Below are 26,805 nucleotides of genomic sequence, written 5' to 3'. Positions count from 1 at the left end.
TTTAGTTATTTTGGCCTATGATTTTGGATCCTGTTGGATTTTGATTTTATTAATGCATTGAAGTTTTTCATGTTCCAATTGTGTTATTTAAATTGTTATTGTTAATTATTGCTAGCGGGTACCTTTAATTTGGATTGTTTTCTCAATTTTATGATGTGTTTTATCATTGCTCACTATAGTGTTTGAAGAAATGTTACTTATGACTCTAGAGTAGATTCTCTTTCTTGGCCTTGGGGTGGAATAATTAAAAACTCTTGAATTGCAAACTGAAGATTGCTTGTTAGCTTGAACTCCACTAAATCTAGTCTTTCACTAGGATTTGACTAGGATTCTAGACTAAAGTTAATGTTGCCCACTAAACTTTCCTTCAATTGTTAGAGGATAACTAAGTGGGAGCAATAGGAATTTATCATCACACTTGAGGAATGCAATGAGGATATAAATTCTAATTTCCAGCCCTAGCCAAGGTTTCATATATTGATTGATTGACTTTTTTCTTGTTGACTTTGATTCCTTAGTTCTCTTAGCTTGGTTACTTGCATTTAGTTATATGTTATTGTTATTGCTATCTTTCTATTTCATGCTTGATAGTTGATTAATTATTGATTGATAGTCTTAGTTGCTTCAATTTATTTGTTAGTTGCTCATTGCTTTAAATTCTAACCACTTTACTTTTCCCATACTCAACTTAAAAAATCCCCAAAAATTCCTAACCAATGATGTGCATCATGTTGTAATTCCTAAGGAAGACGACCCAGAATTCCACTCCCGGTATTTGATTTGATAGTTGTGACATTATTATAAACTTTAACTTGGAATATCTTGTCGGTTTGGACTATACTTTGCAATATTGAATTGGAAAATCCTTTGGAAAAATTTGACACAAGATAAATGTCGGTTAAGAAATTGATTTTCCAATTCAACATCGCAAAGTATAGTCCAAACTGACGAGATATTCCATGTCAAAGTTTAGAATAAAGTCACAACTATCAAATCAAATACCGGTAGTGAAATCACGGGTCGTCTTCCTTAGGAATTGCAATATGATGCACATCGTTGGTTAGGAATTTTTGGGGGTTTTTTGAGTTGAGTATGGGAAAAATAAAGTGCCAAGAATTTAAAGCAATGAGCAACTAAAAAATAAATTGAAGCAACCGATGAGCGGATATTTTATACGCTTTTTGATGCTTCTTTCTTGGTGTTTTTAGTATGTTTTGTTAAGTTTTACTATTTTTAGTAGGTTTTAATGAAAAATTCACTTTTGGGATACTATTTTGAGTTTTTGTGTTTTTCTTATGTTTTTAGGTGAATTTTGGGTGAAATTGGCAAGTTTTAGCAAAGTCTGATTTAGAGGCAAGGAAAGCATAGAAGATGTTGTCAGATTCTGACATCCGTGCATTCAAACGGGTATTTATCGAGCTACAGAGGTCCAAATGATACATTCTTAATGGACTTGAAAAGCTAACTTTCAGAACCTTCCATCAATATATAATGGTTTATACTTTTCTTCATATTTGACTGTCCAAAATGGGCGTTGAACGCCTAAACTACCCCCTTTCTGGGGTTCAACCCACCAAGAGGACCAAGGCTAGCGTTGAACGCCCAAACCTGGCGTTCAATGTCACAAGTGGAGCAAGGAAGCAACATATTTACTCCCTAGTGGGCATCCAATGCCCACTCCTTCATGTCAGAAGCCAAGCTCAGCCTAAACGCTCACCAAGGGGGCCCAAAAGTGGATTTTCACACCTCTCTGCTTAGTTTATTTCACTTTTGTAATTTTTAATTGTTATTCTTGGTCTAGTATTAGTATATATAGAAGGAAGATCACTCTTGTTAAGGACTTTTGATGTTTAATCGAGATCCCCTTAGAATATTTCACACGTTATTTTCTGTATAGTATGAGCAACTAAACCTCCTAAGTTAAGGTTAGGAGCTGTGCTCATTCCTATGGATCAATAAAATTACTTTTCTATTTCAATCTATGTTTGATTCTATTCTATGATGCGTTGTCATTCTTCATCCCTATGAATCTTGATTCTACATGAGTTCCTTATGAGTCCTGACCCGGATAGTATTGAGCTACAACGTGAGAATGCATCACGGGTTCCAACAAGTTATCTGAGCTGATTAAGGTATGTGACAAAAAACCTCATTATTCAGGAGTAATTGAGGTCCTGTGGCTCTAAGGGCAAGAATCACAGAGCGTTAGTCTCTGATCCAGAAGATCTAACCTTATCTGTGGTGTTTTGTGTGGGATCATCAAAGAGATTGAATTGCACGCGCTTCACCCTCTCCCAGATTGATCTAGTCTACTCAGATATTTGGTTTGAACCTGAGGAGATTAATGACCACGACAAATGGCTTAATCACTTATAGCCTTGCCATTAAAGGAATCATTTATCATTGGAGTAGTTAGTATGACATGTTAATCCAGAAGAAGAAGCATCTCCAAAGCCTTAACTGAGTTCTCATTACTGTCTCTATCTTAATTCTTCATCATTTTTGTTGTTATTTATTTATGCACCTATAACAAACAACAACTATCTTTCTATTCGCCTGACTAAGATCTCCAGGATAACCACAGCTTGCTTAATTCGGCAAAACTCATGGGATTCGACCCTCACTCACCTGAGGTATTACTTGGACGACCCAGTGCACTTGTCGGTTCAGTTGTGTGAGTCACAAATTAGTGCACCAAATTTTTGGCGCCGTTGTCGGGGATTGTTTGGGATTGACAAACTAACGGTTGTCTTGCTGTTTAGATCAGGTACTTTTACTGTTTTTCTTTTTGTGTTCTTTATTTTCTTTTTAAAATTTTTTAATAAAAAAAAAGAAAAAAATTTATTTTTATCTTTAGTCATCTTTTTGTTTTGTTTGAGTCTTGTGTCAAGTTTTAAGTTTGGGATCCCTTTGGTTTTCATTTCTTTTCTCGAGTCTTTTTGAAAATTGTTCTTGTTTTCCTTTCTTTATGTTCAAAATTTTCTTGATATTTTTCTTTGTTTGATTTCAAAATTTTTAAGTTTGGTGTCTTTTAGTGTTTTTCCTTTTCAATTTTTCGAAAATTAGTGTCTTTGAATTCAAAATTTTTTAGTTTGGTGTCCATCTAGTGTTGTTCTTTTCTTTTTAATTTTTAATTTTTAATTTTTCAAAAATTTCTAATTTAAATTCAAAAATTGTAAGTTTGGTGTCATGTTAATCATCCTATTTTTCTTGTTTATTTTTTTATCTTTAAATCTTTATCTTATCTTTCTTTTAATCTCAAGTTTAAAAGTTTAGTATTTTGTTAGTTTCTCTTTCTTTTAAATTTTAATTTTAAATTTTGAAAAATTTAAAATCTCCTTTTATCTTTTCTTTGTCTCTTAACTTTTTGAATTTTAAAAATCTTTAATTAACTTTCTATTTTTAAATTTCAAGGATTTTAAAAATCAAATCTTTTGTTTTAAATTTTAAATCTTATCTTATCTTATTTGACCTTTTTTCTTTTCAAATTTAATTTTCAAATCTTTGATTAACTCTTTCTTTTTCAATTTAAAGAATTTTTCAAAATCAAATCTTCTATTCTATTTTCAAATCTTTTTAGTTAGTTACTTGTTTTATCTTATTTTAATTTTAAAAGCTTGGTATCTCTTTGATTTTTCTCTCTCTTCTAATTTTCGAAAATCTCCCACCTCTTTTTCTTTCAACTTTTTCGAAAATATTCTATTTATTTCTCTCTCATCTCTTTTCGAAAATTTCTAAATCTTTTCCCCTCTCTATTTTCGAAAACTTCTTTTTAAATAAAAGATACTTTCCTTTTCTTTTCTTTTCACTTTATCCATCTCTCTAAGAAGGCGTCTACAACAAGCCCAGGCTAGCAGAGCCGTAAGGAATCTAACAGGAGCTCTAGAGCAAGAAGCTGAAGAATCAACAATGGCAGCTAATCTAGACAATTGGGGTGATGAGCAGATATTTTATACGCTTTTTGGCATCATTTTCATAAAGTTTTTAGTATGTTTTATTTAGTTTTTATTAAGTTTTTATAGGTTTTAGTGATAAATTTACATTTTTTTATTCTACTTTGACTTTGTGTGTTTTTGTGCAATTTTAGATATTTTCTGGCTGAAATTGAAGAGCTGGAGCAAAAGTCTGATTCAGAGACAGAGAAAGCATTGCAGATGCTGTCCGGATCTGACCTCTTTGCACTCGAAAGAGCTTTTCTGAAGCTACAGATGTCAAAATGGAGCATTCTCAATGGCTATGGAAAGCTGACTTCCAGAGCTTTCCAGCAATGTTTAATGGTCCATACTTTGCTTCAGATTAGAAGGCCCAACACTGGCGTCCAACGCCCAGAGAGCAGAGACCAGCGTCCAAACGTCCAGAGAGGACCCCCTAGCCAGCGTTCAACGCCCTAGAGGCCTCGTAGCACGTGGATCTCATTAAAGCTCAGCCCAAACACTCACCAAGTGGGCCCCAAAAGTGGATTTTAGCACCAAAAAGATTGTTTTACCCTTCCTAGTCATTAGTTTGGTATTTAAAGTAGAAGATCACTCCTTGTTAGGGATCTTTGCACATATTCAGCCACTTTACACTTTTTTACCATTGTATTTTCCTTTCAGTTTGAGTTTCTAAACCTCCTAGGTTAAGGGGAGGAGCCTTGCTGAGTCCTATGAATTAATAAAAGTATTACTATTTCTTTTCGATCTGTGATTGATTTAATTCTAAGATGTATACTCGTTCTTCAACATGGTGAATAGGATGATCAGTGACAATCAGCTATGTTCATCATACTAAGACAGCATGCCTGACAAACACCCGTGTCTACTTGGGTTCATGTGAATATGTGACTGGAAAGCGGGAACCGCCAGCTATGTTTATACATCTCTCAGACGGCTAATCTACGACTTCGTTGGGGACTTTTTGAGATACTAGTTCAGCCGATTTCTGAGGAGATTAGGGTCTCTGTGGTAGAGACTAGAAGCCAAAGAAGCAACATTCTCTGGTCCGTAAGATTTGAACTTGTCTGTGGCGTTTTGAGTAGGATCTCCAGGAGAATGAACTACTAGAGCTTCACCCTCGTTCAGATTGAATGACCACGGCCAATGGCATTTGATCTGAAGTAGAGGAGATTGATGACCACGGCCAATGGCGTTGATCACATACAGCCTGCCATAGAAGAAGTCATTCACAAGCAAAGAGACAGTAATACCAGAGTTAATTCAGAAAGACAAAGCAACTTCAATCCTTAACCATATTCCTATTACTGATTCCATTCTAATTCACAAATACAAATTAAGAATAGTTTCCTCTATCCACTTGACTAAGACCTGCAAGATAACTATAGCTTGCTTCAAACCACAATCCTCGTGGGATCGACCCTGACTCGCTCATGTATTACTTGGACGAACCAGTGCACTTGCTCGTACAGCTGTACGGAGTGTGGGGGTTTGTCCACCAAGTTTTTGGCGCCGTTACCGGGGATTCTTCGAGTTTGGACAACTGATGGATTATCTTGCTCCCTAGATCAGGTAATTTATTTTATTTTATTTGAGTCTTTTATTTTTATTTTCTTCTTCTTTAATTTTCGAAAATATCAAAAACTCTTTCAAAATTATTTTTCTTTTCTTTGTTTAATCTTTGTTCTTGGTTTGAGTCTTTTTGTTTCTGTTCTTGGTTAAATCTTCATTTTCTTTGAGTCTTTCTTTTAAAAAAAATTTCAAAAATAGTTTCTTTGGTTAAATCTTGTGTCAAATCTTTAAGTTTGGTGTTTTCTTTTAGATTTTTGAAAATTTTATGTTTGATTTTCAAAAATTTTAGGTTTCGTGTCTTTTACATGTTCTTGTGTTCTTTGAGTCTTTTGAGTTTTGTTCTTGGTGTTCCTTTTAATCTTTAAAGTGTTCTTGCTTTTCTTCTTGTTTTGTTCTTGCTTTCAAAAATTAGGGGCATTAGATCTAAAAATTTTAAGTTTTGTGTCTTTTACTTATTTTTCTCTTTCCTCATTAAATTCAAAAAAAAATATCTTTTCTATCTCATCTTTTAATTAATTTTCAAAATTTTGCATTAAAAATTCAGATTTTGATTTCAAAAATCTTATCTTATCTTATCTTAGTTTTAAAAATAAAAATTCAAATCTTTTCAAAATCAAATTTTTCAAAAATATTATCTTTTTCAAAATCTTATCTTATCTTTTTCAAACTTCAAAATTAAATCTTTTTCAAAATCAAACTTCAAATCTTATGTTTTTCAAATCTTTTTCAAATCATTTTAATTTCTTATCTTATCTTTTCTTATCTTTTCTAATTTCAAATTTCAATTCCTATCTGTTTAAAAATCTTTTTCCAAAAGAGAGAGAAGGTAAGTAATTACCTTTTCAAAACTAATTTTCAAATCTTTTTAATTTAGGTCATATCTTTCTTAACCTCTTTTTATATCTCTATCTTATTTTTCTCTCTCTTCTTTTTCAAAACTTCCTAACTAATTTTTCTCTCTCTAAATTTTTGAAAATTCCCTCTTCTTCTCTCTTTTCTATTTTTGAAAATTCACTAACTAATTTCAATTCTTTTTAATTAATTAACCTTAATTTTCGAAATTAATTAATAAATAAAATAAAATCAAAAATATTTTAATTCTTATTTATCTCTTTTAATTTTAACTCTTTTGATATTTACTTCTATTCTTTCAAATTCTACTCCTCTTCCATCTTCCATCTTCACTTTTCTATCTTTTCTCTTCACATATCACAGGGAGTCCTCTATTCTTGAACATAGAACTCCCATTTGGCTTCTTTTTTTGTCGTCTTTCTTCGTTTCTTGTTTATGACTAGGAACAGGGATAAAGAACCCCTCTTTAATCCTGATCCTGAACCTGAAAGGACTTTAATGAAGAGCTTACAACAAGCTAGAGCACAACACTTCGGAAGAAACCTTTCATAAAATCTTGAACAAGAAATAAGAGACATGGCCGAACCTAAAGGAGATGCCAGAAAGGTTCTTGGTGACTTCACCATGCCTACCTCTGACTTTTATGGCAGAAGTATCTCTATACCCGTCATTGGAGCTAACAATTTTGAGCTTAAGCCTTAGTTAGTCTCTCTTCTGCAACAGAACTGCAAGTTCCATGGACTTCCAATGGAAGATCCACATCGGTTCTTAGCTGAATTCTTGCAGATTTGTGATACTGTTAAGACCAATGGAGTAAATCTTGAAGTCTGCAAACTTATGCTCTTTCCTTTTGCTATAAGAGACAGAGCTAAGTTATGGTTGGATTCTCAACCTAGAAATTCTTGACTCTTGGAAAAAGCTGGTTAATGCTTTTCTGGCTAAGTTCTTTCCCCCTCAAAAGATGAGCAAAATTAGAGTGAATGTTCAAACCTTCAGACAAAGAGAAGGTGAATCCTTCTATAAAGCCTGGGAAAGATATACGCAATTGATAAGGAGATGTCCTTCTAACATGCTCTCAGAATGGTCTATCATAGATGTGTTCTATGATGGTCTGTTTGAGATGTCCAAAATCTCATTGGACAGCTCTGCAGGTGGATCACTCCACTTGAGGAAAATGCCTGCAGAAGCAGGAGAACTCATTGGGATGGTTACAAACAACCAATTCATGTACACTTCTGAGAGGAATCTTGTAAATCATGGAGTCTCTTAGAAGAAAGGAGTTCTTGAGGTTTATACTCTGAATGCCATATTGGCTCAGAACAAGATCTTGACTTCACAGGTCAACATGATCTCTCAGCATCTGATTGGGATGCAAGCTGCAACTGGCATCACCTAAGAAGTATCTCCTGATGTAGATGCTTATGATCCTGATTAACCCACCATGGAGGAGGTAAATTACATGGGAGAACCCTATGAAAACACATACAACTCTTCATGGAGGAATCATTCTAATCTTTCATGGAAGGATCAACAGAAACCTCAGCAAGGTTTCAATAACCAAGGTGGAAGGAACAAGAATAGGTTCAACAACAGACTACCATTTCCATCTTCTCAAAGAAACATGGAGTCTCCTAAGTAGAGCCTTTCTGACTTAGCAATTCTAGTCTCCAGCCTCACTAAGACCACTCATAGTTTCATGAATGAGACAAGGTCCTCCACTAGAAACTTGTAGGTACAAGTTCATCAACTGAGCAAGAGGATCCCTGAGACTCCTCCTGACACTCTTCCTAGTAACAATGAAGTGAACCCAAGAGAAGAATGCAAGGCCATAACCACTGAGGTAGAGGCCGAATCTGGAGAAGCTGGAAAGGCATCGAACGCCAGTGAGGAAGCCCTCACTGGGCATTCCACGCCTAAGATAGTAGAGAACTTGGCGCTAAAGGCCAGTGAGGAACCCCTCACTAGGCGTTCAACACCTATCCTGGCAGCTAGCCTGGCACTGAACGCCAGTGAGGAACCCCTCACTGGGCATTCAACACCCATCTTGGCGGCATAGCTGGCATTAAACGCCAGCCAGGAAGCACTGGCTGGGCATTCAACGCCCAAATAGGCAGGATCTCTGGCGCTGAATGCCATTGAGGAACCCCTCATTGGGCGTTCAACACCCCACCAGACAGGGAAGCTAGCATTGAACGCGCCAGGATACCTGGTGTGGGAAATTGTAATTCACACTTCTCACAACTCCGTACAACTAACCAGCAAGTGCACTTGGTCGTCCAAGTAATACCTTACGTGAGTAAGGGTCGATCCCACGGAGACTGTCGGCTTGAAGCAAGCTATGGTCATCCTTGTAAATCTCAGTCAGGCGGATTCAAATGGTTATGAGGTTTTGATAATTAAAATATAAATAAAACATAAAATAAAATAAAGTTACTTTTGTAATTCATTGGGGGGAATTTCAGATAAGCGTCTGGAGATGCTTTGTTGCTTCTGAATCTTTGCTTTCCTATTGCCTTCTTCCAACCATGCGTGCTCCATTCCATGGCAAGCTGTATGATCCTCTCGGATGAAAAATACCATGTACGATCTCTATACGGCTAATCAACTGTCGAATTTCTTGTCTCGGATGAAAAATACCATGTACAGCTACCGCACGGCTAATCATCTGTCGAATCCCACTAGCGTCGGAATAGGACCCTTGACCTTTTGCACACTGTCACTGCGTCCAACATTCGCAGGTTTGAAGCTCTTCACAGTCATCTCTTCCCAGATCCTACTCGGAATACCACAGACAAGGTTTAGACTTTCCGGATCCCAGAAATGCTGCCAATTGGTTCTAGTCTATACCACGAAGATACTAATCTCACAAACTCGGTCCGTGTATTAGATGCCCAAGAGATACGCGCTCAAGCTGTCGCCCAAGGACTACGTTGAGCTTAGATAGAACGGAAGTGGTTGTTAGGTACGCGTTCATAGAATTGAGAATAATGATGAGTGCCACGGATCATATCATTCTCTAGATTGAAGTATGAGCGAGTATCTTAGAATGGAATCAAGCGTGATTGAATAGAAAACAGTAGTAATTGCATTAATTCATGAAGAACAGCAGAGCTCCACACCTTAATCTCTTGGGTGTAGAAACTCCACCATAGAAAATACATAAGTGAAAAAGGTCTAGGCATGGCCGTGAGGCCAGCCTCCCAAATGTAACATAAAAGTGCCAAAAGATGATCAAAGATCAAAAGTGATCCAAAGATATAAAACAAATCTCTAAAAGTAGTTTTTATACTAGACTAGTAACCTAGGTTTACAGAAAATGAGTAACTAAGTGCAGATAGTGCATAAATCCACTTCTGGGGCCCACTTGGTGTGTGCTTGGGCTGATCATTGAAGCTTTCACATGCATAGGCTGTTCTTGGAGTTAAATGCCAGCTTTAGTGCATAAATCCAGCTTTGGAAAGGCCAAGATGTCTACTTTCCAACGCAATTGAGAGCGCGCCAATTGGACTTTTGTAGCTCCAGAAAATCCATGTCGAGTGCAGGAGGGTCAGAATCCAATAGCATCTGCAGTCCTTTCTCAGCCTCTGAATCAGATTTTTGCTCAGGTCCCTCAATTTCAGCCAGAAAATACCTAAAATTACAGAAAAATACACAAACTCATAGTAAAGTCCAGAAATGTGATTTTTGAATAAAAAATAATAAAAATATAATAAAAAATAACTAAAACATACTAAAAACTATGTAAAAACAATGCCAAAAAGGGTATAAATTATTTGCTCATTACAACACCAAACATAAATTTTTGCTTGTCCCCAAGCAACTAAAAACAAAGTAGGATAAAAAGAAGAGAAAATACAATAAATTTCAAATATCAATGAAGCTCAGTTCCAATTAGATGAGCGGGACTAGTGGCTTTTTGCTTCTGAATAGTTTTGGCATCTCACTTTATCCTTTGAAGTTCAGAATGATTGGCATCTATAGGAACTCAGAATTCAGATAGTGTTATTGATTCTCCTAGTTCAGTATGTTGATTCTTGAACACAGCTACTTTATGAGTCTTGGCCGTGACCCTAAGCATTTTGTTTTCCAGTATTACCACCAGATAGATAAATGCCACAGACACATAACTGGGTGAACCTTTTCAGATTGTGACTCAGCTTTGCTAGAGTCCAGATTTGGAGGTGCCCAGAGCTCTTAAGCACACTCTTTTTTCTTTGGACCACGACTTTAACTGCTCAGTCTCAAGCTTTTCACTTGACACCTTCACGCCACAAGCACATGGTTAGGGACAGCTTGGTTTAGCCGCTTAGGCCAGGATTTTTTTCCTTTGGGCCCTCCTATCCATTAATGCTCAAAGCCTTGGATCCTTTTTACCCTTGCCATTTGGTTTAAAAGGTTATTGGCTTTTTCTACTTGCTTTTTCTTTTTCTTCTTTCTTTTTCTTTATTTTTTCGCCATTTTTTTTCCGCAAGCTTCTATTCTTCACTGCTTTTTCTTGCTTCAAGAATCAATTTTATGATTTTTCATATTATCAACAACATTTCTCCTTTTTCATTATTCTTTCAAGAGTCAACAATTTTAACATTCATAAACAATAATATCAAAAATATGCACTGTTCAAGCATTCATTCAGAAAACAAAAGTATTGCCACCACATCAAAATAATTAGATTATTTTCAAGATATAATTCGAAATTCATGTACTTCTTTTTCTTTTTCAGAAAATATTTTTCTTTTAAGAAAGGTGAAGGATTCATAGGACATTCATAGCTTTAAGAAATAGACACTAGACACTAATTATCATGTAATAAAGACACAAACATAGATAAAACATAAAGCATAGAAATCAAAAAATAGAGAGAATAAGAACAAGGAAATTAAAGAACGGGTCCAACTTAGTGATGGCGACTAGTTCTTCCTCTTGAAGATCTTATGGAGTGCTTGAGCTCCTCAATATCTCTTCCTTGCCTTTGTTGTTCCTCTCTCATGGCCTTTTGGTCCTCTCTTATTTCAAGGAGGATGATGGAGTGCTCTTGGTGCTCCACTCTTAGTTGCTCCATGTTAGAACTCAAATCTCCTAAAGAGGTGTTGAGTTGCTCCCAATAATTATGTGGAGGAAAATGCATCCCTTGAGGTATCTCAGAGATTTCATGATGAGGAATTTCCTCATGCTCTTGTTGAGGTCCATGAGTGGGCTCTCTTATTTGCTCCATCCTTTTCTTAGTGATGGGCTTGTCCTCTTCAATGAGGATGTCGTCCTCTCTAACAACTCCAGCTGAATTGCATAGGTGACAGATGAGATGAGGAAAGGCTAACCTTGCCAAAGTGGAGGGCTTGTCATCCACCTTGTATAGTTCTAGAGATATGATCTCATGAACTTCTACTTCCTCTCCAATCATGATACTATGGATCATGATAGCCCGGTCTACAATAACTTCAGACCGGTTGCTAGTAAGAATGATAGAGTGTTGGATGAACTCTAGCCATCCCCTAGCCACGGGTTTGAGGTCAGGCCTTCTCAATTGAACCGGCTTGCCTCTTGAGTCTCTATTCCATTGAGCTCCTTCCACACAGATGTCCATGAGTACTTGGTCCAACCTTTGATCAAAGTTGACTCTTCTAGTGAAAGGATGAGGATCTCCTGTCATTATTGGCAAGTTGAATGTCAACCTTACAATTTCCGGACTAAAATCCAAGTATTTCCCCCGAACCATTGTGAGCCAATTCTTTGGGTTCGGGTTTACACTTTGGTCATGGTTCCTAGTGATCCATGCATTAGCATAGAACTCTTGAACCATTAATATTCCAACTTGTTGGATTGGGTTGGTGAGAGTTTCCCAACCTCTTCTTTGAATCCCACGTCGGATCTCCGAATATTCACTCTTTGTGAGCATGAAGGGGACCTCGGGGATCACTTTTTTCTTGGCCACAACTTTATAGAAGTAGTCTTGATGCACTTTTGAGATGAATCTCTCCATCTCCCATGACTTAGAGGTGGAAGCAATTGCCTTCCCTTTCCTCTTTCTAGAGGTTTCTCCGGCCTTAGGTGCCATTAATGGTTATGGAAAAATAAAAAGTAGAGCTTTTTCCACACTAAACTTAGAATATTTGCTCGTCCTTGAGCAAAAAAAAGGAAGAAATAGAGAAGATAGAGGGGAGGAGTGAATTCGGCCAAGGGGTTTTAAGTGTGTAAGATGTGTGAAATTGAAGGTGGTAAGGAGGGGTATTTATAGGGTAAGAGAGAGAGGGAAGTCGTGTATAAGGGGTTGGGTTAGGGAGGGAAATGGTTTGAATTTGAATGGTGAGGTAGGTGGGGTTATGATGGATGGATTTGAGTGGTGAAGAGATTATGGGGAAGAGGGTAGGATTTGATAGGTGAATGGTATATAGGGAAGAGTTATTGATGGGATTAGTCAAGGGTATTTGGGGAAGAGTGTTATGGAAAGGTGTGAAGAGGAGACAAAGAGAGGTGGGGTACATGGGGATCCTGTGGGGTCCACAGATCATGAGGTGTCAAGGAATTCTGCTCCCTGTACCATTCTGGCATGTAAACACCCTCTGTGTGCCAATTCTGGCGTTTAACACCAGCTTTGCTACCTTTCCTGGCGTTAAACGCCAGTCTGCTGCCCCTTTCTGGCATTTAACGCCAGCTAGACACCTTTTTCTGGCGTTAAATGCCAGTCTGTCTGCCATTTCTGGCGTTTAACGCCATCCAGACGCCAAACCCCCTTTTCTGGCGTTAAACGCCCAGATCACTGCCAATTCTGGCGTTTAACACCCAGAATGCTGTCAGACTGGGCGTTAAACGCCCATTCTGCTATCCTTACCGGCGTTTAAATGCCAGTAAGCCTGTCCTTCAGGGTGTGCTATTTTTTATTCTTCTTTAATTCTACAGTTGTTTTTATGACTTTACATGATCATCTACCTAAAGAAAACATAAAATAGTAATGGAAAATAAATAAATATAATTAAATAACATTGGGTTGCCTCCCAATAAGCGCTTCTTTAATGTCAATAGCTTGACAGTGAGCTCTTAGAGAGCTTCACAGAGACTCAGAGCTTAATGGTGGCCTCCCAACCCCAAACTTAGAAGTTGAGTGTGGGGGCTCTGTTTGACTCTATATTGAGAGAAGCTTTTCATGCTTCCTTTCCATGCTTACAGAAGAAGGTCCTTGAGCTTTAAACACAAGGTAGTCCTCATTCAATTGAAGGACAAAATCTCCTCTGTCCACATCAATCATAGCTCTTGCTGTGGCTAGGAAGGGTCTTCCAAGGATAATGGATTCATCCTCCTCCTTCCCAGTGTCTAGGATTATGAAATCAGCAGGGATGTACAGGCCTTCAACCTTCACTAAGACATCCTCTACAACTCTATAAGCCTGTTTTCTTGATTTGTCTGCCAATTCTAGTGAGAATTCAGTAGCTTGTACCTCAAAGATCCCTAGTTTCTCCATTACAGAGAGTGGCATGAGGTTTATACCTGACCCCAGGTCACACAGAGCCTTCCTAAAGGTTATGGTACCTATGGTACAAGGTATTAAGAACTTTCTGGGATCCGGTTTCTTCTGAGGTAATTTCTATTGAAACAAGGCATTCAGTTTATTGATGAGCAATGGAGGTTCATCCGCCCAAGTCTCATTACTAAATAACTTGGCATTCAGCTTCATGATTGCTCCTAGATACTGAGTAACTTGCTCTTCAATAGTATCTTCATACTCTTCAGAGGAAGAATACTCATCAGAGCTCATGAATAGAAATAGTAAGTTCAGTGAAATCTCTATGGTCTCTATATGAGCCTCAGATTCCTTTGGTTCCTCAATAGGGAACTCTTTAGTGGTCAGTGGATGTCCATGGAGGTCTTCCTCACTGGAAATCACTGCCTCTTCCCCCTCTACAGGTTTGGCCATGTTGGACATATTGATGGCCTTGCACTCTCTCTTTGGATTCTCTTCTGTATTGCTTGGGAGAGTACTAGGAGGGATTTCAGTGACTCTTTTACTCAGCTGACCCACTTGTGCCTCCAAATTTCTAAAGGAGGACCTTATTTCAGTCATGAAATTGAGAGTGGTCTTAGATAGATTAGAGACTATAGTTGCTAAGTCATAGAGGCTCTGCTTAGAATTCTCTATCTGTTGCTCAGAAGATGATGGAAAAGGCTTGCTATTGCCAAACCTATTTCTTCCACCATTATTATTATTGAAGCCTTGTTGAGGCTTCTGTTGATCCTTCCATGATAAATTAGGATGATTCCTCTATGAAGGATTATAGGTGTTTCCATAGGATTCTCCCATGTAATTAACCTCTTCCATTCCAGGATTCTCAAGGTCATAAGCTTCTCCTTCAGATGAAGCTTCTTTAGTACTGCCGGATGCAGCTTGCATTCCAGTCAGATTCTGAGAAATCATATCGACTTGCTGAGTCAATATTTTATTCTGAGCCAATATGGCATTCAGAGTATCAATCTCAATAACTCCTTTCTTCTGAGTCATCCCATTATTCACAGGATTTCTTTCAGAATTATACATGAACTGGTTATTTGCAACAGTTTCAATGAGTTCCTGGGCTTCTACAGGTGCCTTCTTCAGATGAAGAGATCCACCAGCAGAGTGATCCAAGGACATATTGGATAATTCAGACAGACCATCAAAGAATATACATAGGATGCTCCATTCTGAAAGCATGCCAGAAGGACACCTTCTGATCAATCGCTTATATCTTTCCCAAGCTTCATAGAGGGATTCACCTTCCTTCTGTCTGAAGGTTTGGACTTCCACTCTAAGCTTGCTCAACTTTTGAGGTGGAAAGAATTCAGCCAAGAAAGCATTGACCTACTTTTCCCATGAGTTCAGGCTTTCTTTAGGTTGTCAGTCCAACCATATCCTAGCTCTGTCTCTTACAGAAAAGGGGAAAAGTATAAGTCTATAGACCTCAAGATTAACCCCATTGGTCTTAACAGTGTCACAGATTTGCAAGAATTCAGCTAAGAACTGATGAGGATATTCCAATAGAAGTCCATGAAACTTGCAATTCTGCTGTATTAGAGAAACTAATTGAGGCTTAAGCTCAAAGTTGTTTGCTCCAATTGCATGAATTGAGATGCTTCTTCCATAGAAGTCACAAGTTGGTGCAGTAAAGTCACCAAGCACCTTCCTTGCATCTCCACCATTGTTATCGAGTTCGGCCATGTCTTCTTTTTTTTCGAAAATTTCTGTAAGGTCCTTTCCAGAGTGTTGTGCTTTTGCTTCTCTTAGCTTTTTCTTCAGTGTCCTTTTAGGTTCAAGATCAGCTTCAACAAGAATGTCCTTATCCTTGTTCCTGCTCATATGAAAAAAAGAGAACAGAAAATAAGAGGAGTCTTCTATGTCACAATATAGAGATTCCTTTATGTGAGTAGAAGAATAGAAGAATGAAGTAGAGGAAGAATAAGAAGAATTCGAAGACAGAGAGAGGGAGAGGGTTCAAATTGTGAGAAGAAGAGAAGTGTTAGTAAATAAATAAAATAAATAGAAAGAGATGAGAGAGAGGAGAAATTCGAATTTAAAAAGAGGGAGAAGAAAATTTTTTTTATTTTTATTTAATTAATTAAGTTAGAATTTGAAAATTAAGAGAAGAAATAAAAGTAATATGAAAACTAGATAAATTAATTAATTAAAAATATTTTTGAAAAATTTTTTAGTTAGTTTTCGAAAATTAGAGAGAGAGAAAAGTAGTTAGGTGGTTTTGAAAAAGATAAGAAATAGTAAACTTTTAAAGTCAAACAAAAAAAATCAAATGGTTAATTGAAAAAGATTTGAAAATCAATTTTGAAAAGATAAGAAGTTAGAAAAAGATTTTGAAATTAAATTTTAAAAAAGATATGATTGAAATTTATTTTGAAAAAGATTTGAAAAGGAAATTAAAAAGATTTGATTTTTGAAATTAAAGTTAATTACTTGACTAACAAGAAACTAAAAGATATGATTCTAGAATTTAAAGATTGAACCTTTCTTAAACTTGAAATATTTGATTCAAAAATTAATTGTTAGCAATAAATTCGAAAATATGAAATAAAAGTTAAGAAAAAGATTTTGAAAATTATTTTGAGAATTTTCGAAAACATGAAAGAAAAATGAAAAAGATTATTGAAAAAGATTTGAAAAGATAGAATTTTTAAATTGAAATTTTGACTTGACTAACAAGGAACAACTAAATTCAAAAAATTTTTGACTAATTCAACCCAAAATTTCGAAATTTATGAGTAAAATAAGGGAAAGATATTATTTTTTATTTTTGAATTTTTAATAAGGAGAGAGAAAACAACAAAAAGACACATGACATAAAAATTTAAGATAAAAACAAATAATACATGCAAGAACACTTTGAATATCAAGATGAACACCAAGAACACTTTGAAGATCATGATGAATATCAAGAACATGTTTTTGAAAATTTTTAAGAAAAGAAAGACATGCAAGACACCAAACTTAGAAATTTTTAATGTTTAGACACTAATAATTCGAAAATGCATATGAAAAACAAGAAAAGACACAAAACAAGAAAATGTAAAGATCAAACAAAGAAAATCATGAAGAACAACTTGAATATCAATGAAGAACACAATGCATATATTTTCGAAAATTTAAGAAAGATTAAAACATGCAGTTGATACCAAACTTAAAATTTGACACTAGACTCAAACAAAAAACACAAAATTTATGGTTTTTATGGTTTTATTAAATTTTTTTTTGTATTTTTCGAAATTTATTTTGGGAAAAGAAAAAAAAGAAATACAAAATTTTTAATAAGAATTCCAGGATTCAGGCAATGTTAGTCTAAAGCTTCGGTCCAAAAGAATTAGACATGGCCAAATGGCCAGCCAAGCTTCAGCATACAAATACAGACATGTCCTTTCTACAATGGAAAGTAGAAACCTCGGTCCAAAAGATTAGACATGGCTTAACAGCCAGCCAGGCTTCAACATATCTCAAGAAGCTCTATAATTCATTCTTAAAAATTCTGAAGAACACGTTTTTTTTATTTGAATTTTTCGAAAACTTAATTTTTTTTGTATTTTTTTCGAAAATAAAAAATAAAAAATAAAAAATAAGAAAAGCTAAAATATAAAACAAAATTACCTAATCTAAGCAACAAGATGAACCGTCAGTTGTCCAAACACAAACAATCCCCGGCAACGGCGCCAAAAACTTGTTGTGGGAAATTGTGATTCACACTTTTCACAACTCCGCACAACTAACCAGCAAGTGCACTGGGTCTCCAAGTAATACCTTACGTGAGTAAGGGTCGATCCCATGGAGACTGTCGGCTTGAAGCAAGCTATGGTCATCCTTGTAAATCTCAGTCAGGCGGATTCAAATGGTTATGAGGTTTTGATAATTAAAATATAAATAAAACATAAAATAAAATAAAGTTACTTATGTAATTCATTGGTGGGAATTTCAGATAAGCGTCTGGAGATGCTTTGTTGCTTCTGATTCTCTGTTTTCCTATTGCCTTCTTCCAACGATGTGTGCTCCCTTCCATGTCAAGCTGTATGATCCTCTCGGATGAAAAATACCAGGTACGATCTCTGTACGGTTAACCAACTGTCGGATTTCTCGTCACGGATGAAAGATACCATGTACAGCTACCGCACGGCTAATCATCTATCGGTTCCCACTAGCGTCGAAATAGGACCCTTGTCCTTTTGCACACTGTCACTGCGCCCAACATTTGCAGGTTTGAAGCTCTTCACAGTCATCCCTTCCTAGATCCTACACGAATACCACAGACAAGGTTTAGACTTTTCGAATCCCATGAATGCTGCCAATTGGTTCTAGCCTATACCACGAAGATACTAATCTCACGAACTTAGTCCATGTATTAGATACCCAAGAGATTCGCGCTCAAGCTGTCACCCAATGACTACGTTGAGCTCAGATAGAACGGAAGTGGTTGTTAGGCACGCGTTCATAGAATTTAGAATAATGATGAGTGTCACGGATCATATCATTCTCCAGATTGAAGTACGAGCGAGTATCTTAGAATGGAATCAAGGGTGATTGAATAGAAAATAATAGTAATTGCATTAATTCATGAAGAACAGAAGAGCTCCACACCTTAATCTATGGGGTTTAGAAACTCCATCGTAGAAAATACATAAGTGAAAAAGGTCTAGGCATGGCCATGAGGCCAGCCTCCCAAATGTAACATAAAATTGCCAAAAGATGATCAAAGATCAAAAGTGATCCAAATATATAAAATAAATCTCTAAAAGTAGTTTTTATACTAGACTAGTAACCTAGGTTTACAGAAAATGAGTAACTAAGTGCAGATAGTGCAGAAATTCACTTCCAGGGCCCACTTGGTGTGTGCTTGGGCTGAGCATTGAAACTTTCACGTGCATAGGCTGTTCTTGGAGTTAAACGCCAGCTTTGGTGCCAGTTTGGGCATTTAACTCCAATTCTGGTGCTAGTTTTGGCATTTTAGGCCAGGAAGTTTTAGGCTGGCTTTGAGAGCCAGTTTGGGCCATCAAATCTCAGGCAAAGTATAGACTATTATATATTTCTAGAAATCCCAAGATGTCTATTTTCCAACACAATTGAGAGCACACCAATTGGGCCTCTGTAGCTCCAGAAAATCCACTTCGAGTGCTGGAGGGTCAGAATCCAACAGCATCTGCAGTCCTTTCTCAGCCTCTGAATCAGATTTTTGCTCAGGTCCCTCAATTTCTGCCAGAAAATACATGAAATTACAGAAAAACACACAAACTCATAGTAAAGTCCAAAAATGTAATTTTTGAATAAAAAATAATAAAAATATAATAAAAAGTAACTAAAACATACTAAAAACTAAGTAAAAACAATGCCAAAAAGGGTATAAATTATCCGCTCATCAATACCCCTACTGGGCGTTCAACGTCCAAAATGCTAAAGGGACTAGCGTTTAATGCTAGTAAGGGTGCACAGCATGGGCGTTCAACGCCCAATAAGCTATCAAAGCTGGCGTTCAACGCCAGTAAAAGGACACCTTCTGAGTGCAAAATTCCCACTCAAGAAACCACTATGCCAGAACCAAAGTAAGCCAAGGCTCATATAAAGACCATAGAGGTTCCTTTGTATGCACTTCTGCAGTGCATGAGTTCTGATGAATACTCATCCTCTGATGAGGATGAAGACACTAGGGAAGAGCAAGTTGCTTGGTACCTAGGACCTCTCATAAAGCTAATGCCAAGTTATTTGGTACAAAGCCTTTGGAGGAAGAACCTCCATTACTTTCCAAAGAACTCAATGCTTTGGTTCAGCAGAAGCTACCTCAGAAGCTTCTAGATCCTGGATGCTTCCTAATGCTTTGAGAAGGCTCTGTATGACCTATGTTCAAGCATAAACCTCACGCCACTCTCTGTAATAGAGAAGGGGAATCTTTGAGGTGCAGGCTGCAAACATCTCATTAGAGATGGGAGACAAGTCTATGAAGAATCCATATGACTTAGTAGAGGATGTCTTGGTGAAGGTTGAAGACCACTACATCCTTGCAAACTTCATAGTCTTGGTTATTGGAGAGGATGACGATGACTCTGTTATCCTTGGAAGACCTTTCCTAGCTGGTGCACGAAATTGTGATTACACTTTTCACAACTCCGCAAACTAACCAGCAAGTGCACTGGGTCGTCCAAGTAATACCTTATGTGAGTAAGGGTCGATCCCACCGAGCTTGTCGGCTTGAAGCAGCTATGGTTATCGTGTAAATCTTAGTCAGGAGATTAATGATAAAAATGATTTTGTTTATGAAAATGAAATAACATGAGATGAGTGTTATTTGTGATTCAGTAATGAGGAACAGGTTGTGGTTCCGGAGATGCTCTGTCATCTAAATCTCTGCTTTCCTACGATCTTCTTCTCCAAACACGCATGGCTTCCTTCAATGGCAAGCTGTATGTTGGTGGATCACCGTTGTCAATGGCTACCATCTGTCCTCTCGGATGAAAAATATCAGGCACGGTTTCTGTACGGCTAATCAACTATCAGATCTCTCCTCTTTGATGAAAAATACCAGGTACAGCTACCGCACGACTAATCATCTGTCGGTTCTCACTTGTATCGGAATAGGATCTCTCTATCCTTTTGCACACCGTCACTGGGCCCAACATTCGTGAGTTTGAATCTTGTCACAGTCATCCCGTTCCAAATCCTACTCGGAATACCACAGACAAGGTTTACCCTTTCCGGATCTTAGGAATGCTGCCAATTGGTTCTAGCCTCTACCACGGAAGTTCTAATCTCACGGACTCGGTCCGTGGATTAGAGAGCCAAGAGATACGCACTCAAGCTGTCGCCCAATGACTACGTTGAGCTCAGGTAGAACGGGAGTGGTTGTCAAGCACGTGTTCATAAATTTGAGAATGATAATGAGTGTCACGGATCATCATATTCTGTATATTGAAGTACGAGTGAGTATCTTCAGAACGGAATCTACCGTGATTGAATAAAAAATAATAGTAATTGCATTAATCCATTGAGACACAGCAGAGCTCCTCACACCCACCTATGGGGTTTAGAGTCTCGTGCCGTAGAAAATACAATATGAGATGTAAAATGTCATGAGTTCCAACATGAATCTCTAAAAGTAGTTTTTATGCTAAACTAGTAACTTAGGTTTACAGAAAATGAGTAACTAAGTGCAGATAGTGTAGAAATCCACTTCTGGGGCCCACTTGGTGTGTGCTTAGGCTGAGCATTGAAGCTTTCACGTGCATAGGCCATTCTTGGAGTTAAACGCCAGCTTGGGTGCCAGTTTGGGCGTTTAACTCCAGTTCTGGTGCCAGTTCTGGCATTTACGCCAGAAAAGGGTCTCTGACTGGCGTTTAATGCCAGTTTAGGCCATCAAATCTCGAACAAAGTATGAACTATTATATATTGCTGGAAATCCCAAGATGTCTACTTTCCAACGCAATTGAGAGCACGCCAATTGGGCTTCTGCAGCTCCAAAAAATCCACTTTGAGTGAAGGAGGGTCAGAATCCAATAGCATCTACAGTCCTTTCTTAGCCTCTGAATCAGATTTTTGCTCAGGTCCCTCAATTTCAGCTAGAAAATACCTAAAATTACAAAAAAATACAAAAACTCATAGTAAAGTCCAGAAATGTGATTTTTGCATAAAAACTACTAAAAATATAATAAAAAGTAACTAAAACATACTAAAAACTACCTAAAAATAATGCCAAAAAGGGTATAAATTATCCGCTCATCACAACACCAAACTTAAATTATTGCTTGTCCCCAAGCAACTAAAAACAAAATAGGATAAAAAGAAGAGAATATACAATAAATTTCAAAAATATCAATGAAGATTAGTTTCAATTAGAAGAGCAGGACTAGTAGCTTTTTACTTCTAAACAGTTTTGGCATCTCACTTTATCCTTTGAAGTTCGGAATGATTGGCATCCATAGGAACTCAGAATTCAGATAGTGTTATTAATTCTCCTAGTTTAGTATGTTGATTCTTGAATACAATTACTTTATGAGTCTGGCTGTGACCCTAAGCATTTTGTTTTCCAGTATTACCACCGGATACATAAATGCCACAGACACATAACTGGGTGAACCTTTTCAGGTTGTGACTCAGCTTTGCTAGAGTCCCCAGTTAGAGGTGGCCAGAGCTCTTAAGCACACTCTTTTTGCTTTGGACCACAACTTTAACCACTCAGTCTCAAGCTCTTCACTTGGACCTTCATGACACAAGCACATGGTTAGGGACAGCTTGATTTAGTAGCTTAGGCCAGGATTTTATTCCTTGGGCCCTCCTATCCATTAATGCTCAAAGCCTTGGATCCTTTTGACCCTTGCCTTTTAGTTTAAAGGGTTACTGGCTTTTTCTGCTTGCTTTTTCTTTTTTTTTTCTTTATTTTTTGCCAATTTTTTTTCGCAAGCTTTGTGTTTTTTCACTGCTTTTTCTTGCTTCAGGAATCAATTTTATGATTTGTCATATTATCAATAACATTTCTCCTTTTTCATTATTCTTTCAAGAGCCAACAATTTTAACATTCATAAACTTCACTATAATAAATATGCACTGTTTAAGCAAACATTCAGAAAGCAAGAAGTATTGCCACCACATCAAAATAGTTAAACTAATTTCAAGATAAATTTCGAAACTATGCACTTCTTGTTCTTTTGCAAATAAAAACATTTTTTTCATTTAAGAAAGGTGAGAGATTCATGGAATCATTCATAGCTTTAAGACATAGACTCTAAACACTAATAATCATGTAATAACGATAAAACAAGACAGAAACTAAACATAAAAGCAGACAAATAATAATAAAAGAAAGGAAATTAAAGACCTAAAAATAAATGACTCTAAAACTAATGCTCATGTAACTCTTAAAATAGGTCTCTAATAACAAACGTTATCACAGAGTTAGGACTCAACAACCTTCATTTTGAGAGATACTTGCTCCTTCAATCTGTGGGACGTCTAGCTCTTCAAGGGGCAGCTTCTGGCGCTTTAGCTCCTGTATCTCACGCCCTTGTTTCTCTTGTTCTTTTAGCAGTTTACAGAGTATGCTGTTTTGATTCTGCTGCTCTTCTTTGAGTTGATCCATAGCTTCTTGCAGCTTGGTGACAGATGCCTCTAAGCGGGCCCAATATTCAAATTGAGGAATTTCTGGGAGGAGCTCATGCGCCCTCCTCTTGATGGGGTTGTCTTGAATTGGAGGTCCATCCATTACCTTTTTGGTGATTGGGCATTCAATTGGGATATATTCATCCATGCCTATCTTTACCCCCGCATCTTTACATAATAGACTAATCAAGCATGGGTAAGCCAATTTAGCATCAGTGGATTCCTTGTTTGAAAATATGTAAACTTCACCAGGAATCAGCTGATGAATCTCTACTTCTTTCCCCAGCATAATACAGTGAATCATCACTGCTCTCTTGACAATGACCTCAGAACGGTTGCTGGTTGGGAGTATAGAACGCCCAATGAAATCTATCCAACCTCTAGTAACTAGTTTGAGATCTCCTCTCTTTAACTGGTTTGGGACTCCTTTTGTATTAGTAATCCACTCGGTTCCTAGGAGGCATACATCTTCTAGAACTTGATCTAGCCTTTTATCTTTGGTAATTCTCTTATTAAAGGATTCTAGATCATCTTGTAATTGAGAAAGCTTGAGAACTTCTCTCACTTTGTAAAAGTGGAAGTAAATAATCTTCCCTCTAACCATAGTCCGAAAGGAGTGGAAAGCAGTTCCCTCTAATCTTTGCTTATCCGTCATCCACAGATTTGCATAGAATTCCTGGATCATGTTTCTTCCAACATGTATCGCAGGATTAGCCAGGACTTCCCAACCCCTGTTTTGAATCTGCTCTTGGATCTCTGGGTATTCATCTTCTTTCAGATTGAACTTAACTTCCGGGATCACTGATCTTCTTCACACAATTTTGAAATAATGGTTTGCATATTCTTTGGTGCAGAAATTCTCATGCATCCAAAGTGGTTTTGGATTGCTTTCTTTCTTGCCTCTTGAAGTGGTTTGTCTTCCTTTGGGAGTCATGAGAATAGTTTGTTTTAGCTTAGGGATCACGGAAATCATACCAAACTTAGATATTTGCTTGCCCTCAAGTAAAAATAAAAAGAAAGAAGATAAATAGATGGAGAGAAGGATTTGAATGATGGGTGAGGAGGGGCTGGCCGAATGTGTATTTAAGAGGGAGGGAGGGAATGGGTTTCGAATTATTTTTGAGAAAGATAAGATAGAAAGATATGATTGATAAAAAATACGATTTGTAAAATATGAAAGATTTGAAAAAGATATGAGGATGTTAAATCTAAATTTTTGTTAATGCACCTAAGAAATAAAAGATAAGATGGATGAATTAAAAAGATTTGGAAAGAAATTGGAAAGGTAAATGAGTTTTTCTTTTAAAACATTTTGAAAAGGGATTGAAAAGAATTTATAAGATTATTATAATTTTTTTTTGAAATTGGAAATTGAAAGATGAATATTTGTAATATTTTTATGCAGAAAATTATAAATTAAAACATGAAAATTTGAAAAAATTTGAATTGGAAACGAAAATTACCTCCCCCTTGCTATTCTGGCATTAAAAGCCCAGAATGATAGCCATTCTGGCATTTAACGCCCATCTGGTGGCCATTTTGGGCGTTTAACGCCCAGCCAGGTCGCCAGAAATCCTTTGTTACTGGGCTTTTTTTCTGAACACCCTGGATGCTGCTATTTCTGGCATTTAATGCCCAAAATGATACCTTTTCTGGCGTTAAACGCCCAGAATAGTAGCCATTTTGGCATTTAACGCCCAAAACGCCCCTTTACTGGTGTTTTGATGCTAATGAGCTCTTTTTTTCTGTGATTCTTCTGCTCTATGTTCTGAACCTCCATTTTCCTGATTTATTCACTGAAATGTATTAACTAACATGAATAACAAAATTAAATTGACTTATATAATTATTTTAAACATCTAATTTTTGATAATGGCTAGGTTGCCTCCCAGCAAGCGCTTCTTTACTGTCTTTAGCTGGACTTTTACTGAGCTTTTAATTTAGTCTCAGTTTTGAGCACTCTTGCTCAACATTGCCTTCATGATAATGTTTGACTCTCTTTCCATTGACAATGAACTTTTTATCAGAGTCAATATCCTGAAGCTCTACATATCCATATGGTGACACACTTGTAATCACATATGGTCCTTCCACCGGGATTTCAATTTCGCAGGGAACAATCTGAGCCTAGAGTTAAACAATAGAACCTTCTATCCTGTCTCGAAGACTCTAGATGACAGCTTTCTGTCATGCCACCTTTTTGCTTTCTCCTTGTAAATTTTAGCATTTTCGAAAGCATTGAGTCTGAACTCCTCTAGCTCATTCAACTGGAGTAATATTTTCTCTCCAGCTACCTTAGCATCAAGGTTTAGGAATCTGGTTGCCCAGTAGGCTTTGTGTTCTAGTTCTACTGGCAAATGACAGGCTTTTTCATACACAAGCTGGTATGAAGAGGTCCCTATAGGAGTCTTGAATGCGATTCTGTATGCCTACAGAGCATCATCCAGACTTCTTGCCAATCCGTTCTACGGGTACTTACAGTCCATTCCAGGATTCATTTTAGTTCTCTATTTGAGACTTCAGCCTGCCCATTTGTCTGTCGATGATATGGAGTCGCCACTTTGTGGTTAATTCCATATCAGACCAGAGCAGAGTCAAGCTGTTTATTGCATAAATGAGTGCCTCCATCACTGATCAGTACCCTAGGGACACCGAACCTGCTGAAGATATGCTTCTGCAAAAACTTCATCACTGTCTTAGTATCATTAGTGGGTATTGCAGTTGCCTCTACTCATTTAGATACATAGTCTACGGCTACCAGAATATAAGTGTTTGAGTATGATGGTGGGAAAGGCCCCATGAAGTCAATACCCCATACATCAAACAACTCAATCTCTAAGATACCTTACTGAGACATGGCATAACCGTGAGGCAGATTACCATCTCTCTGGAAACTGTCACTGTTACGTACAAACTCTCGGGAGTCTCTATAGAGAGTAGGCTAGTAGAAGCCACATTGGAGAAACTTTGTGGCTGTTCGCTCACCTCTGAAATATCCTCCATATTGTGATCTATGGCAATGCCATAGGATCTTCTGTGCCTCTTCTCTAGGCACACATCTACGGATTGTTCCGTCTGCACATCTCTTAAAGAGATATGGTTCGTCCCACAAGTAGTACTTTGCATCAGAAACCAATTTTTTTGTTTGCTGCTTACTGTACTCTTTGGTATAAATCTCACCGCTTTTATAGTTTACAATGTCTGCAAACCATGGTACTTCCTGAATGGCAAAGAGTTGCTCATCCGGAAAGGTTTCAGAGATCTTAGTAGGAGGGAGGGACACTCCTGCTACTGGTTCTATCCGGGACAGGTGATCAGCTACTTGGTTCTCTGTCCCTTTTCTATCTCTTATTTCTATATCAAACTCTTGCAGAAGCAATACCCATCTTATGAGTCTGGGTTTGGAATCCTGCTTTGTGAGGAGATATTTTAGAGCAGCATAGTCAGTGTACACAATCACTTTTGATCCTACTAAATAAGATCTGAACTTGTCAATGGCATAAACCACTGCAAGTAACTCCTTTTCTGTGGTTGTGTAATTTTTCTGCACGTCATTTAAAACATGGCTAGCATATTAAATGACATGCAGAAGTTTGTCATGCCTCTGTCCCAATACTACACCAATGGCATGGTCACTGGCATCACCATTAATTCAAATGGTAATGTCTAGTTTGGTACAGAAATAACTGGTGCTGTGACCAGCTTAGCTTTCAGAGTCTCAAACACCTACAGACACTCAGTGTCAAAGACAAATGGTGTATCAGCAGCTAGCAGATTGCTTAGAGGTGTTGCAATTTTTGAAAAATCCTTTATAAACCTCCTATAAAATTCTGAATGCCCTAGAAAGCTTCT

The 26,805-nt window shown here is 37.2% G+C and overlaps 1 non-coding gene across 1 annotated transcript; it reads left to right on the top strand.

Annotated features, from left to right (window-relative positions):
- The first annotated feature begins 15,034 nt into the window (after positions 1–15,034).
- On the top strand, positions 15,035–15,138 carry LOC112745330 (small nucleolar RNA R71). The gene has a single exon (XR_003173265.1). It is a non-coding gene; the product is annotated as a small nucleolar RNA R71 (small nucleolar RNA).
- Positions 15,139–26,805: the final 11,667 nt, after the last annotated feature.

Source organism: Arachis hypogaea, chromosome 14, assembly GCF_003086295.3.
Source record: "Arachis hypogaea cultivar Tifrunner chromosome 14, arahy.Tifrunner.gnm2.J5K5, whole genome shotgun sequence".
Classification (NCBI taxonomy): domain Eukaryota; kingdom Viridiplantae; phylum Streptophyta; class Magnoliopsida; order Fabales; family Fabaceae; genus Arachis; species Arachis hypogaea.
Note: the sequence above shows the minus strand (reverse complement) of the source record. Positions and strands in the feature narration are given on the sequence as shown.